We start from the raw sequence: 14,065 nt of genomic DNA on the forward strand, positions 1-14,065 counted from the left end.
CTACTCTCAGATATTTGGATTCTCTCCTCTTTGTTTTATGCGGCAATTATAATTTATGCTGTGATGAACATCTTTGGGCATGTTGATGAAGTTGCCTAACCTCTCTGTGTCTCAAATGCCTCATGTATAAGATTGAAATAAAGTACACCTAACTTACAGGGCTGTTACAAGGATTAAATAAGATACTGGATTTGAGTCTTAGGGAGGCATGGGAGAAAAGCATGGTTCATAAATCTGAGGAAATTTGTTCTGTATTTACCTGACGGAGGACCTCTTAAAGCACACTGCAGGCTCAAGTCAGAAGAAGTCACTCTGTCAAAAATAAAGAAAGTTATTGTCTTAGGTTGTCAGGAACAAAGGACATAATATCCCAGAAATGCAGTCAGTGATGGGGACTATTGCTTGCTGCAGGATTCCCTTGCATCATTGCTATCTTCCACCCACTCCGGTTTCCACTTCCCTAATCAAGTGAGGACGACTCCTTCACCTGCCCTTGATCTACAGCCTTCTGTTCTCACACAGCACCCAGAGTGATAATTCCCATATTGGAGCAGGACACACCACATCCTCCCTGAAACGCCTTCCACAACCCCTTCTCATTCATGAGCTAAAGGCCAAGCTCCTTATGAGACCCATTGTCGGAAGTCTGCCTACTTCTCTAGCCTTGTCTCTCAGCCTGTACCACTGTCTGGGCTCCAGCTACACTGGACTTCCTTCAGCCCCTCACCCCTTGTCACGTCCCAGCTTTCACACACACCACCCAGACTCCCTTCCCCTTCCCCACTCACCTCTGCCTAACTGACTCCTACTTGTCTTTCCATTCTCCACTTGAGTGGCACTTCCTCACTCAGGCCATCTGCTCCCCCTGACCATCTTAAGCTCCCCTATTTACACGTCCGAAGAAGCCTGCAAGTCTTCTTTTGTAATATCATACACGCAACTACTCTGCTGATTCAATATGCCTTGTCTTTCCTGTGAGCCCAGGGACACACCTGCTTTGTTCATGGCTGTATCCTCATGTCTACCCCAGCACTGGTCTCACAGTAGATACTTAATATTTACTGAGTAAAAGAATTACTAAATTCATTCCTCAGTTCTTAGCTTTCCAACTCGTCTTTTGATTCACACTGATAATTTAATAGACTTCCTACTTTATTACCATACATCATTGATTAAGATTCACTGATTGTAAAAGACAAGCTATTTTATATAACAATAGGAAAGGAAAATGGTTGCAAGTTAAATTGTGAAATAATATTAAGATTTACAATTTTTATCTTGTACTTATTGAAAGAGCTCTGTTAGACATCCTTAGGCATGGGTTTTATTATATTCCTAAAAAAGGAAAATTTTAAAATATGAGTGAAATAAATTGGTTAGATACTTCAATTTAATTTGCTTTAGGTTTCACACTCAAAACCCACTCTTCTGAACCACTTTGCCACAAGGTCCAATGACTGTGTTTTTCCACACAGTATTGTCCTCCATGCCACCAAGAACATCAGTGATGCAGCATTTCTTAAAAGAGTGCTCAATCCCAAATATCTGGGATTTCCTCCTAAGCTTCTGATGCCTTTCCACATCTGACACTGGCTATTAGTAAGAAAATCTTACTAACAGCTGTCAGCAGAAGATTTCAGTCAACACCTTGGACCACATTCCTTCCTCAGCTGGTCATGGACTGAATCATTGCTGAAACAATAAGGGGTTTCCCTCGTCTTGTCTTGCAGTCAGAACCACCAAGTTCACACACACACACACACACACACACACACACACACACACACACACACACACAGAGGCAAGGCAGCTATAGCACAACCAGCACCTGACCAACTGCAATAAAAGATGCTTTCCATTGTATGATACGTCCTGGTATCAGAGTATTAAAATGTGAAGAAAATAAAACATGTCCTAGAGTCAATAAAACACGAGAGGTTGGGGGCAGGGCATAGCTCAAGTGGTAGAGCGCATGGTCAGTACACAGGAGGTCCTGGGTTCAATCCCCGGTACCTCCTCTAAAAATAAACAGACCTAATTACCTACCCCACTAAATAAGTAAGTAAGTAAATAAATAAATAATACTTTAAAAATAAATAAAATACAAGAGGTCAAAAAAGACTCTTCAAGAGAACTTGGGAAAGTTAATAAAAGGAAGAATGCAAATTCATTCTCTCCCTCTCCCTCCCTCCCCAACTCTCTCTCTCTCTCTCTCTCTCACCTACACACACTCAGTCACTCCCTTGTGGTTCCTCACATGTAGGAGTGGGGAGGTGGGTGCACGCAGCACAGAGCTGAGAGAAGGGTGGGGGATAAATCCAGCCCGCATTGCTCTAGCCACGCCCCACACCAGGTGCTTCCACCCTCGAGGAAGAAGGCATTTCCTGACTTTCCACCAGCCCAGCCACCTCCCATGAACAGTGTCCTCCCAGAAGAGACTCCTTTAACTACTTTTTGAGCTATTAAAATACTTTTTTTTGCTTCTCTTTTTGTGGCAAAAAAAAATAAATGAGATCTACCTTCCTAAATTTTTAACTGTATAATGGAGTGTTGTTAGCTATCAGCACGATTCTAGTAGCAGGTCTCTAGAACATATTCATCTTGCATAACTGAAACTTCACAACCAGTGTACAGCAACTCTCCTTTTCCCCCTCCCACCAGCCCCTGGCAACCATTGTTCTGCTTTCTGCCTCTAGGAGCTGGACTACTTAGATTCCTCATGTAAGTGGAACCATGGAGTAGGGCTGATTTCACTTAGCATAACACCCTCAAGGGTCATCCATGTTGTTGCATATGACAGGATCACCTTTTTAAAGGCTGAATAATATTCCATTGTATGTACATACCACATAAAATAACATTTTTAAGGACCCAGTTATTAAATAAATGGGCATTTCTTAGAAATGTGTCATCACATTAGAGCAGACCCAGTGCCAGAGGTTCTCATCCCCAGTCAGCATGCCAGGGCCCTGAGGGCTCAGCTTGTGAATACTCAACCACGGCTGGGAAAGGCGGAGGACAGGGATGCTGCTGGAAAAGACAGTGGGTCTCTCTGTGCCTCAGATTCCTCATCTGTGAAATGGTCATAAAGGATTATATGATGTATCAGTTCAGGGTCACAGCAAGAAAGAGATTACACACTCAAATGGGAGTTTTTATGAAGGGGATTATTTACAAGGTGTAAACAGGATTTAAGAAACCATCAAGGGATGATAAGCAAGTGCCCCCCATTGACCAAATCCAAACAGGAGCCAAAGGGCAGAGAAGTGATTGATGTGGTCCATGGACACTAGCCTCCCAGGACCCAGAACAGTGTGGAGAAGTGGGGAGAAGGGATCTGGAAGGACAGAGTATGTCCCTCTCAGATCGTCCCTGAGTCCCCCTACAGCTGCAGCTTTCTACGACCATTCTGGAACAGAATGAAGTTCACTACAGCAAGAAAAAGAATCTATTTACTCTAAAGATCGGAGGAAAATCCACTAGGATGCATTTTCTCATCATCCTGTGCTTAACTCAGAGAGCAGCACTTGTTTGCTGCTTTTGGAAACAGCTCAGATTGAGAACCCCACACTCAACGGTCCCTGTTTTTCTTTAACTGAGCTCTTACACGTGTGGTGGGATTCTGTTTTGAGCTAGTAATTGATGTTTCACCCTCCTCGTCTTATCCCCTGACACCCTTCCCTTTTTCCAGAAGGAGGATCCTGCAGTGTCCACTGCCTCACAGACGAGACGTTCCAGCAGGAGCAGAATAAAGGCTTTTGGCTTTCTAAACCCAGGCTCTTAAAGTCGCAGAGCACAGACAACAGAGCAATGCTTACCATCTGCTCCTGCCCACACTCCACACCCAGGCTGGGAAGCAGGGAGAGAAAGAAAGTGAGGACTGAGTAGACAGTGCAGTTTCTGAGAAAAGGGCCCCGATCCTTCCCCACCACATGAAGACAGTGAATGGTCGGCACCACGTGACCTCTTTTTTCTCTTCTCACTCAGGAGTCACCCTCAGTCTGCCCTCTTCCCCTTGGCTGTGCCGTGTTCCTACGCACAAGCACAGGGGCTCGGGGCTCACAGGGGTGCTCAGTCCTAGGACGGAGCTGCGGGCTTTTTAATTTCAAGAATCAAGGATCTTTTTGAGAATTTGATAAGTGGTTGCTTCTAAGGAAGCTCCTAGTATCACTCGCCCTAAAGACCAGGTGCTGACCGGAGTCCAACATCTGTCCTTTCCTGAGTGTAGAGGTCCTCCTGGGCTCCAAAACGCTTGGGGTTTTGCTGTGACTGTGACTGTGACACAGATGTCCACCCGGGCAGCACCGGCCATTAGAGAGACGTCATAGCTCTCTCAGAACAGAAGGGAGTCACACTGCGTTAGAACAAAACCCCATTCGGAAAAAAAGTAAAAATGAGTTTTCTGAGTAAACATGTCTTTTCTTCTTTCAAAGGAGTTACATGAATTCCAAGAGGCTTTAAAAAGTGAAGGGAGACTCTAAGTTCTGACAATTGACCCGTTAAAAGGAGGAGGGGAGCTGCCAACCTGCCCATTCTGAAAGAGGAGTCTAGCTGGGCCCGAGGCTACAATAACTAGCTGGATGACTGTGGCTAAATCACTTAACCTCTCTGTGTCTCGTTTCTCTCATCTGCAAAAATGCCCGGGGTTTGGATTAAAAGCAGGATCCAGGTCCTTCCCAACTCTAAAAATATATGACTTTCAACCTAGGAAAGGGACTTTCCAGTTCAGAGTCCAAGGATTTGCCATTGAAAAATGAAGCAGAGAAGGAGGAACCGCCATCATCAGCCAGCAGGGCTGCAGCCTGACAAACAGCAGAGAAGAAGCGCTTGGAGGACTCTGTCGTCCTGATGCCTTGATACGTTAGGGCTGCGTTCCCATCTCAGATGATGTGGTCCAAATGGCTATTCCATGCATCTCAAGAATGCCCCAACCATATTAGGAATTCTCCTAAGTGGGTCCTCCGTAACATTACACAGCCTTGCTCCTGACATGGACATTTCAGGCAGCTTTGACCTCAACTCTAGACAAAAATATTACAACTGGATGATTTGTCAAGTGCTAAGTCTAATCCTTGCTGTTCTTTTTCCAGAGCCCTTAAAAAGAAGAGTGCCAGATGTTAGGCTTGTATGTCTAATGGGAAACTGAATGGGCGGAAAACAAAATGCAGCTAGCCTAATTGTAATATTTAGCTGTTTCTGAAAACCCACCATCTAAACATATCAGAAATAACATATTTTCAGAACTGTGACAAAGTCAAAGTCAAGTCTCTCAAACCCCCCAAAATTAGTCTGTCACGAGTAATTCAGAATAAAGCAATCTGTCAGTTGTTAAATTCAAGCACCCTTTTATAAGTAGTTTGAATGCTTCCAACTCAATAAATACCATGTTAACATATCAAAAATATTCAGAGAGAATTTTATCAACTTCAGAAAACATTAACTAATCAGTTATTTGGGTAACATCAGGCTGGATCTCCCACAAGCACTCAGCACTTACCAGGGACAAATCTAACACATGGTCTGTTGCCCAAGCGGGTTTGCCTCTTGCTATCCCTTTCCACTTGTCACACAAGCCTGGAGCCTGAACACCAATTCATACTCCTCCACTTCCTCCTCTCGCCAGTAACCAATTCTATAGATTGTGCTTACCGAGCATCTTTGTCTCCTGTTCTCTCTCTTTGCTGCCCCTGCCTTAGGTCAAACCTTCGTCCCCTCTCTACTGGACAATTACAAAGTCTTCCAGGCTTCGATGTCTTCAATTAATTCATCCACCCTTGAGATTTCCCTTTCTCAAATACACACCTGTGTCATTCCCCTGCTCCTACCCATTCTTCAATGGCTCCCTGTTTACAGGAATAACTCAAAATTCAACGTGGAGTTCTCTTTCACACGCCCCACTCCAGCCTTGTCAAGTTGCCTACTGTTTTTCACTGATCCATTTCCATGGTGACATTCAGGTCTCTGGGTCCTTAATGACCAATCTCTCCCCACCCCACCTCCAAAACGATCCATCTAACAATTCTACTTCTTTCAAGATGAAAACTCCTTATCCTGGGCTTGCATAGCCTGTCACCTGCCTCTCTCCTCACCTGGCACCACCCTCCTCCTCCACTGCTCTGCTCCAGCTGGACCGGCCCTCTGCAGGGTCTGCTGCCCTCCTGGGGGTGGCCACCTGCACATACTGGAGGCCCTGTCCCCACTACTCCTCACCTGCCTAACTTGATTACATCACAGGTTCAGGGTAATTCCCTCAGAGAGACCTTCCCTGACCCCAGAGAAGAAATGTGGTCCTTCCTCTACCTAGTCTGCAGCCTGCTGCCCTCTTCCTTTATTACACTTATCACAACTGATAGTTATTCTGTTATTAATTCAAATAATAAACAAATTCTTGGGTTATCATTGTGGTTGTTAATTCAAAGCCCACTGCCCTCAATGGACACTAACCTCTGTGAAGTAGGGATGGATCAGGTCCAAAGTTAATCCCCAGAGGCTAGCACACTGCTTAGCACTCAATAAAAATGTTTAAGCCAATGCATGGATGGTATCTCCAGCCTCACTGCATCTATGAATAATCTTCTGCTCGGTCCCACCAAGCAGGTAAGGACTACCTCCTCCCTTGTGGCTCAGCTGTGCCCTGAACAGACTTAAATCAGAGCACACCGGACGCCTAATGCACTTCCGTGTCATTCTTCCACGACACTATATGCTCCTTGGAGTGCTCCTTGCAAAAATCATGTCATGTCTCTGAGCCATGTGAATCCTTAAGGCACAATAAAAAGGGTACAGAGAGGGACATATGTCCTCAGATATCAATTTGCGAGGGTGCCACAAGAATGGCAGCAAGATAATTCTGGACTTCAATTTGCACAGTAGGTTTTTTTCAACATCACATAACAAACATAAACCTACTATGCTTACTTATCTATGTTCAATTCTAGCTGCACTGTAATATATTATATTGCTTTTGGGGACTGGGTGCCCCCTCTGCGCCACTGATCTATCCCCAGCTTCTAACATAGTGCCTGCATGTTACAGGTGCTCAGTAAATGTTTAATGAATAAATGAACAAGAAATAAGTAATAGCGTGAAAACTGAACAATTCTTACCCTCAAAGAATTTACTACTTAAAGAAATAAACAGCAGACACACCAAATTTTGAAACCACTGTAGATGAAATTGCTCATGAAACTGCTGCTTTTGTAAGGCAGTTTCATGTGGTTTAATCTAATACTCATGTGCAGGAGTGTACCTGCGTACACTGTTCACCATGTTTATTTATAACTTTTATCCATTTGTGCAAGGTAAATTGTGGTGCAAACAACAGGCATGTGTAACCAGAGTAATCATACATTTTGGTTTGCCTGACACCATTAAGCCCATGGCCCGGAAACAGTTATTTCACTGTCAATAATTATTTCATATTCACTACAAATATTTCACTGTTAAACATGTCCCAGTTTGGATGATTAAAACTCTCCGATCTGCTAAAATCCTCTTAAGACACTCTAAAGGCCATAGCCATAAGAAAGCTTTCTCTCTCCATGAACGTGAATGCTTTCTCCTTTGAAGAGAAAAGACATGTGTGAGCAGAATGAATGTGGGTTTCCCATGAAGCTCATCTGGACAGAATGGCACGTGCAGGGAAACACAGGCCAACGGTAACTAATCAGCAGCATAACCTTTGCTGGTTCTGGAAGAAGACTAGAGAGAATCCAATACGTAACTCACAGCAATACTTCTTCAAAGTTCCTTCCCTCCTCTCCAAGCCCCACATCTCAGAGTTCCTGGGATGGGTGGGCCATAGGAGAGGAACCTGGGTTTTTCCAAAGCCTCGGGACCAACTTCCAAAGCACACTTCTCCTCCCACTTCTCTTTTACTCCAGCCCAGGAACTCCTCTCCAGATTTTTCATCACCAAATTACAAGAAGCAGACAGCAGACCTGGCAGTGATGGAACTTTCTTTAGAAGAGAGAGGAGGAGGAAGAATCTAAGCGGTTAAAGGCAAAATTCTTTAAGGGGTGAGAGGGAAAGAATCTCAAACACTGCACATTAACAATATGTGCTGCGTGCACACGCACACACACACACCAAAAACAGGCAGAGAGACTGCAAGTTTAAAAGAGATGACAGGGGAAGGGGGAGGGTATAGCTTAAGTGGTAGAGTACATGCTTGGCATGCACCAAGTCCTGGGTTCACTCCCCAGTACCTCCTCTAAAAATAAGTAATAAACGTAGTTACCTCCCCAATAAAACAAACAAACAAACAAAAAGATGAAAGAGACATAATGAATCAAGTGGATTCTGAATCCAAAAACTGTTTGAGGACATGTGAATATGGACTGCATACTAGATGATTTTGTGGAATTACTGTCAATTGTCTTGGATGTAACAATGATACTGTGTTTATATAGAAGATTGTCTCTATTCTTAGGAGAAGTATGTGGAAATATTTAGGGGTAAAGTGTCAGGATGCCTTTAAACCAATATTCAAGGGGTTCAGAAAAAGAATGTGAATACATACATCTTACTTAAAAACAAACCTAATCCAATGTGCATACATTGGAGCAAGAGAGGAAAAGTATGTGTAGCAAAATGAAGGGTCTATGACCATGTACTATTCTGTTGACTTTTCTGTAGGCTCCTCTTAAAAATAAAAAGGAATGGAAAATAAATAAATAATAAGTAAACAAAGTCCCTTTCACATGTGTACTAAACATTCCACACAACGCCCAGCTATTCTCTGAAGCTCTAACTGCACTGCCCCCAGGGGGAAACAATGCCTCCAGCCCTTCATGTTGGGAGAGATTGTTTATTAGACCCTCAGGGAATCTAACTTTCTGATGGGAAAGTAATCGCTTCTGGGCAGTGCCATTAGGAGAACTAGCTCTCCGAGGAATCAAAACTAATCTCTTAAGCATTTCCTCATGGCCTCTGCAATGTAGTCCCTGCCCCAGCACAAGGCAGTCTCCTTTTTCTGACCTTCTTTGCCCACCATATGTGGGTGACGCCACCCCTCCTGATAAATGACCAGGATTCAAGCATGAGTATGATGCAGCCTCAATCCCTCAGTTTCTTACTGCAAGGATGACCATTTAATTTATCATTCTAATCAAGATACTTTTGAGAATGCAAGGGGGCGCTAACCAGACAGAGTGCTGGGACAGTGCATATACTGTCCCTGAGACTGTCCCAGGAAAATTGGAACTGTTTCAAGTACAGACATATGTTCACCCTATTTATACCCCATGAGCAGGTGTATTAGACAAATACATAAATGATGGCAACAGCATATAACAAAATAATACAAAGCAACTGCATAAACAAATTGCTTGAGAGTTCAAAGGAGGAATAAAGTAATTTATTTGGAGGAGTTAGGAAGAATCTCCTGGAGGAGGAGGAATTTCAAGTTGGTTTTAATAATAGGATTTCCACAGGTAGAAATGGGAGGCAAGGTCATTCCAAATGGAAGGAATTATGTGAGCAAAAGCCAAAGTAGGAAAACAAGAGGTATACTAGGGAAATGGAAGCAATCCACTATAGCTGATCTAATGTGATACACACACACACACACGGAATATTACTCAGCCATAAAGAGAATGAAATAATTCCATTTGCAGCAACATGGATGGACCTAGAACTTATCATATTAAGTGAAGTAAGTCAGACAAAGACAAATATCATGTAATATCACTTATATGTGGAATCTTTAAAAAAAAAAAAAGATACAAATCTTATTTACAAACCAAAGATAGACTCATGGACATAGAAAACAAACCATGGTTACCAAAGGGGAAAGGGTAAGGGGGGGATAAATTTAGGAGTTTAAGATTAATAGATACACATTACTATATATAAAGCAGATAAACAACAAGGACCTATTGTATAGCATGGGGAATTATATTCAATTTCCTGAAATAACATTTCATAGAAAAGAATCTGAAAAAGAATATATATGTATATGCATAACTGAGTCGCTTTGCTGTACACCTGAAACTAACATTGTAAATCAACTATCCTTCAGTGAAAAAGCAAAATTTTAAAAAATTAAAAATTAAAAAAATAAATTTTAAAAAAAGATTCCAAAATGAGATTGAAAATGGGGATGGAAGTGAGAAATAGAAAACAGTGAGTTTTGTTAAAAAAAAAAATCCAACATAGCTGACCTAAAGAGGTGTCCACAGGAAAGGCAAGGAGACGAGTCTAGAGAGGTGAGTTGGAACCTCAGTAAAAGTGCACCCTCAGTCCAGCAGGCAATAGGGAGTCACTGAGGGGTTTTGAGGAGGACAGTTATAAGACTGGAGGGCCTTGAATATCAGGCTAAAGACTCAAAGCTAGAGAATCAGACAGATCTTTTACAGAAGAGTCCTCCACAATAAGCCGCACCCCCCACCAGGGTAAATCCATATTACCCCGCCTGAAAACATGAGTGATGTAAACCAAACGAAAACTGGTACAGACACCGAAGCCGGAAGCACCTCAAAACCACCCTTGTTCTCTCCTATGGGGGGTTCTGTTTCATGTGCTGGGTCAAGTATTACTTCTTCTGTCAAGTTTTCATCATAAACATTTTCACAGGAGCCCTATTGCCAGAAAGTCGCTGTCACAGAAACAGAAATGAGAGAGTTAAAATGTTCAGACTTGTCCAAGCAAGAGAAGATGAAAACAGAAAACAGCATTTGAGCTGAAGGGAAAGCAAGTTACCCAGAGGGGAGGGATGTGATAAATTTCCTTTGACGATAGGAAATTACATTTTCAAGGCACAGCTCATTTTAAATGCAAGTCCTTCTACCCCACACAAAGAAGCTTGAGGCAATCTCACATTTAATAACATTAATCTATTTTTCCCGAACGTTAATTTATAGATATTTAGTGGATTACATAGAGAATTTCTGGGGCAGAGTAAAATACAGTGTTTTGGCTGTTTTCAATTTTATTCCAGATATTTGACCAAGTAAGAGCACATGCCTCCTAGAAGAATAAGTCATTTTAGAGCAAACTATTAATATCAACTCTTTCCGGAAAAGGTGGACAACACTGGCAAAGCAATCTCCTTTCCAGAGGAGAATGGCCCAACAGGAAGCCAGAGCTCTGGTCTCTAAACACAAAGCCAGGAATATTTGTAAACAGAAAGCACATATTCCCTTTCTATAGAGGGTGTGTCCTGCTCTTCAAACATATTCCCTGGTCAGTTAAGGCCATACATGGATGGGAAAAAAAGGCTGACCTAGAGAAGTAGTTCTTGAGTTTTCAGTCCATAGAGTTTTGTATCTACAAATGACATCCAGGAAAAATAAACAGGAGCCAACTTTAAATGGCTTCCACTAGGCTTTGAGCTTTCAAAAAGGTAACTGCAATTATATGGAACTCATCAAATATGCCTAAGTCCACAAATTCATGCATATGTATGAATGTGTGTGTGTGTGTGTGTGTGTGTGTGTGTGTGTGTATACACACCTTTGCAGGATGAAAGGGGACCAGATTTATGATTTTGAAACTTAGTAAATGAAGGAAAAGAGTCAAATATTGCCCTTGTCTCTCTTATGTGAACTGTACCATTGGGTGATCAAAAAGTAGATGAGCGGAAGTAATTCTTTATAAAAGTACTCCATCTGATAAATGAACAAGTCTAAATCAGAATATCACCATTTTACCAGCCCCAATAAATAGATGAATCTAAGCACTGAGCATCAACAATGGTCAACATTATAAAAAAGAGACAACATCTGTCGATATTACATGCTTCCTGATGGAAGAACACTCTCATAGTGTTACCAAAGGAATGGTATCTGAGTCTGATCAAGCCTCTAAATCCAGCTACTACATTACAGGAATACAGAAGATAGAGGAACACAGTGCAGTGTACCATGACTATGAGAAACTCTACAGGTCAGAAGACTAGATTCATCCACAAATAAACTATAAGGAAAAGAAAGGGATGGAGCAGGAATGTATAGGTTAAGAGAATGGTGTATCAGTTTTTTTTTAAATGAGGAAACTCATTTTTTAAAAACTGTTAACCTATACTATCTAAGGATGCCCATGTGGGTGATTACTATTAAAAGCTGGACAATGGTTATTTATAAAGGGAACTCAGAGATTGCAACTGAGATGCACCACATGGAAGGGGCTTCTGGAGTTAGTGGCAAATTTTTATTTCCTGACCTGGGTGGTAGTTACAAATACTTTTGCCTCATGATAATTTACTAAGTTATATATTTGATTTGGAAGAGGGGGTTCTACCTGTGTTTTGTTTTACAGTAAAGTAGCTTGATTTAAAGAAAAGAAAGAAAAGATACTTCCAGTGAACTCCTCAGAAGCATGAAAAAGGACCTAAAGAAGCATCTATTATTTTACAAACTGAAGGCAAGTGTGATATGTAAGTAAGGCAATAATGATTCATATTTGGGGAAAGTGAGTTAGAAATATTCTCAATACACTTCTATAATCAATACCAGGAAAAAGTCAGCTAGGAAGGAATATAATTCAACTAAGGAAAGTTAAAAGGAAAGATGTTGATCAATATGCAGGGCTCTGTGGCCACCATTCCCAGCAAATCCCCCCGTGATCCCCAAAAGCGCTGCAGCTCATCTCCCACGTACAAAAGGGGGTGGTTTAGCAATCTTCGGGCAAGACCTACATTAAAATCACAACTTAGAACACTAGTGTTTCGGAACAAAACCAGCCTCTTCTGCTAATTTTCGTCCTCTGAGAAACAGCAGCCACTTTCTCCCCTTGAAAGCCTGTTTCTGGGCTCCTGTGGAAACAGGACTCCTGGCCTTGGGCACCTGATGACCACGTGACCTGTGCTGACCACCATAAACTAAATGTGTCATTTGACCTACCAAGCCATAAAATCAGTTAAGTGCAGTCACACTCTGTTGTCGAGTGGAAGTGATATCTAAGACAGCTCTGCAGCAGGTCCTAAAGGTGCAGTAAGTTGCACAATTAAGTGACTCAGACTCCGTGGCCACCTACTTCTGCTACATTGCTTCCTCTCTCATAACCCGCACCAATGACCTCATGAGGAGTTCCTTGTGCCCAGGTGATGGTGGAAAAAAGACTCAGGTATGTTTTATAGATAATTCTCCATTACAAACCAGCACTAGCTGGAAATAGTGTTGCCTGTGCACAACAGTGGAGAAATAAAATTCTCCCCTTTGGTAGAACTTCACAGTACATCTGGGTATCCACTTTGTCTAGACTGAAAGATGACCAGAAATACAAATCCATACGAACTCATAAGTAGTAGTTAATGACTTAGCCAGATGGTCAGAGACTTGGAAAGAATAGAATTGAAAAACTAGTTTAAAAATAAAAAAAAAAAAAAGAGGACTGGAGAATATATGGATGACCTTTTGGGAAAGGTAAAGAATATGAACTATTTGTACCTCATGTAAATACTCACTAAAGAACACCCACTGCAGAGGAGGCTCTGAGTGGTCAGGTGGACAAGATAGCACATTCTGAGGATGTCAGTCTGCCTTTTTCCCTCCTGGCTACCCTAGTGCTTTCTCCAAGGACTTATACTCAGAGTGTCTGTGGCAGCAATCAAGCAGCCTATGCATAAGCAAATCTTGCCACCGCCATTACTGAGTGCTCAGCCTCCCAGCAGCAGGAGCCAACAATGAGCCCGGGTGGACCAGCTAGCCATCTAATGGGGGTTGATTACAACTGGTCCCCTTCCAGCACGGAGCGGGCAGATTTGTCCTCACTGGAATAAACACATTCTGGATATAGATTTGCCTTTTTCAAGTACAACCATCCACATACTTTGACAATGTGCCATTTACCATCATAGGACCCTACCCCTCACAACATTTCTTCTGACCAAGGCACTAATTTCTCAGCAAAATTAGTGCAACAACTAGCTTATGACCATGAGATTCTCTGGTCTTGCTACCTACTCCATCATCCAGAAGCAGCTGGCCCTAAAGAATGGTGGAATCACCTACTGAAGGCTCAGTTATGTCAAGAGCTGGGAGATAAATTTTGAAAGTTGATGGCCCAGTCTTACAGGATGCAGTATGTGCTTTGAATCGACAACCCATAAAGGGTGCTGTTTCTT

General features: G+C 42.3%; 1 protein-coding gene across 10 annotated transcripts in view; it reads right to left on the reverse strand.

The window, feature by feature from the left end:
- The window catches only part of NCALD (neurocalcin delta), a 364,310-nt gene that overhangs the window by 256,982 nt on the left and 93,263 nt on the right, over nucleotides 1–14,065 (reverse strand). For all 10 annotated transcript variants that reach the window (XM_074352999.1, XM_074353005.1, XM_074353007.1 and 7 more), the window contains one exon: nucleotides 260–312. The gene's annotated coding sequence lies outside the window, so the exon portion shown is untranslated. The remainder of the gene's footprint in view (nucleotides 1–259; nucleotides 313–14,065) is intronic.

This window comes from Camelus bactrianus, chromosome 25 (assembly GCF_048773025.1).
Source record: "Camelus bactrianus isolate YW-2024 breed Bactrian camel chromosome 25, ASM4877302v1, whole genome shotgun sequence".
NCBI lineage: Eukaryota > Metazoa > Chordata > Mammalia > Artiodactyla > Camelidae > Camelus > Camelus bactrianus.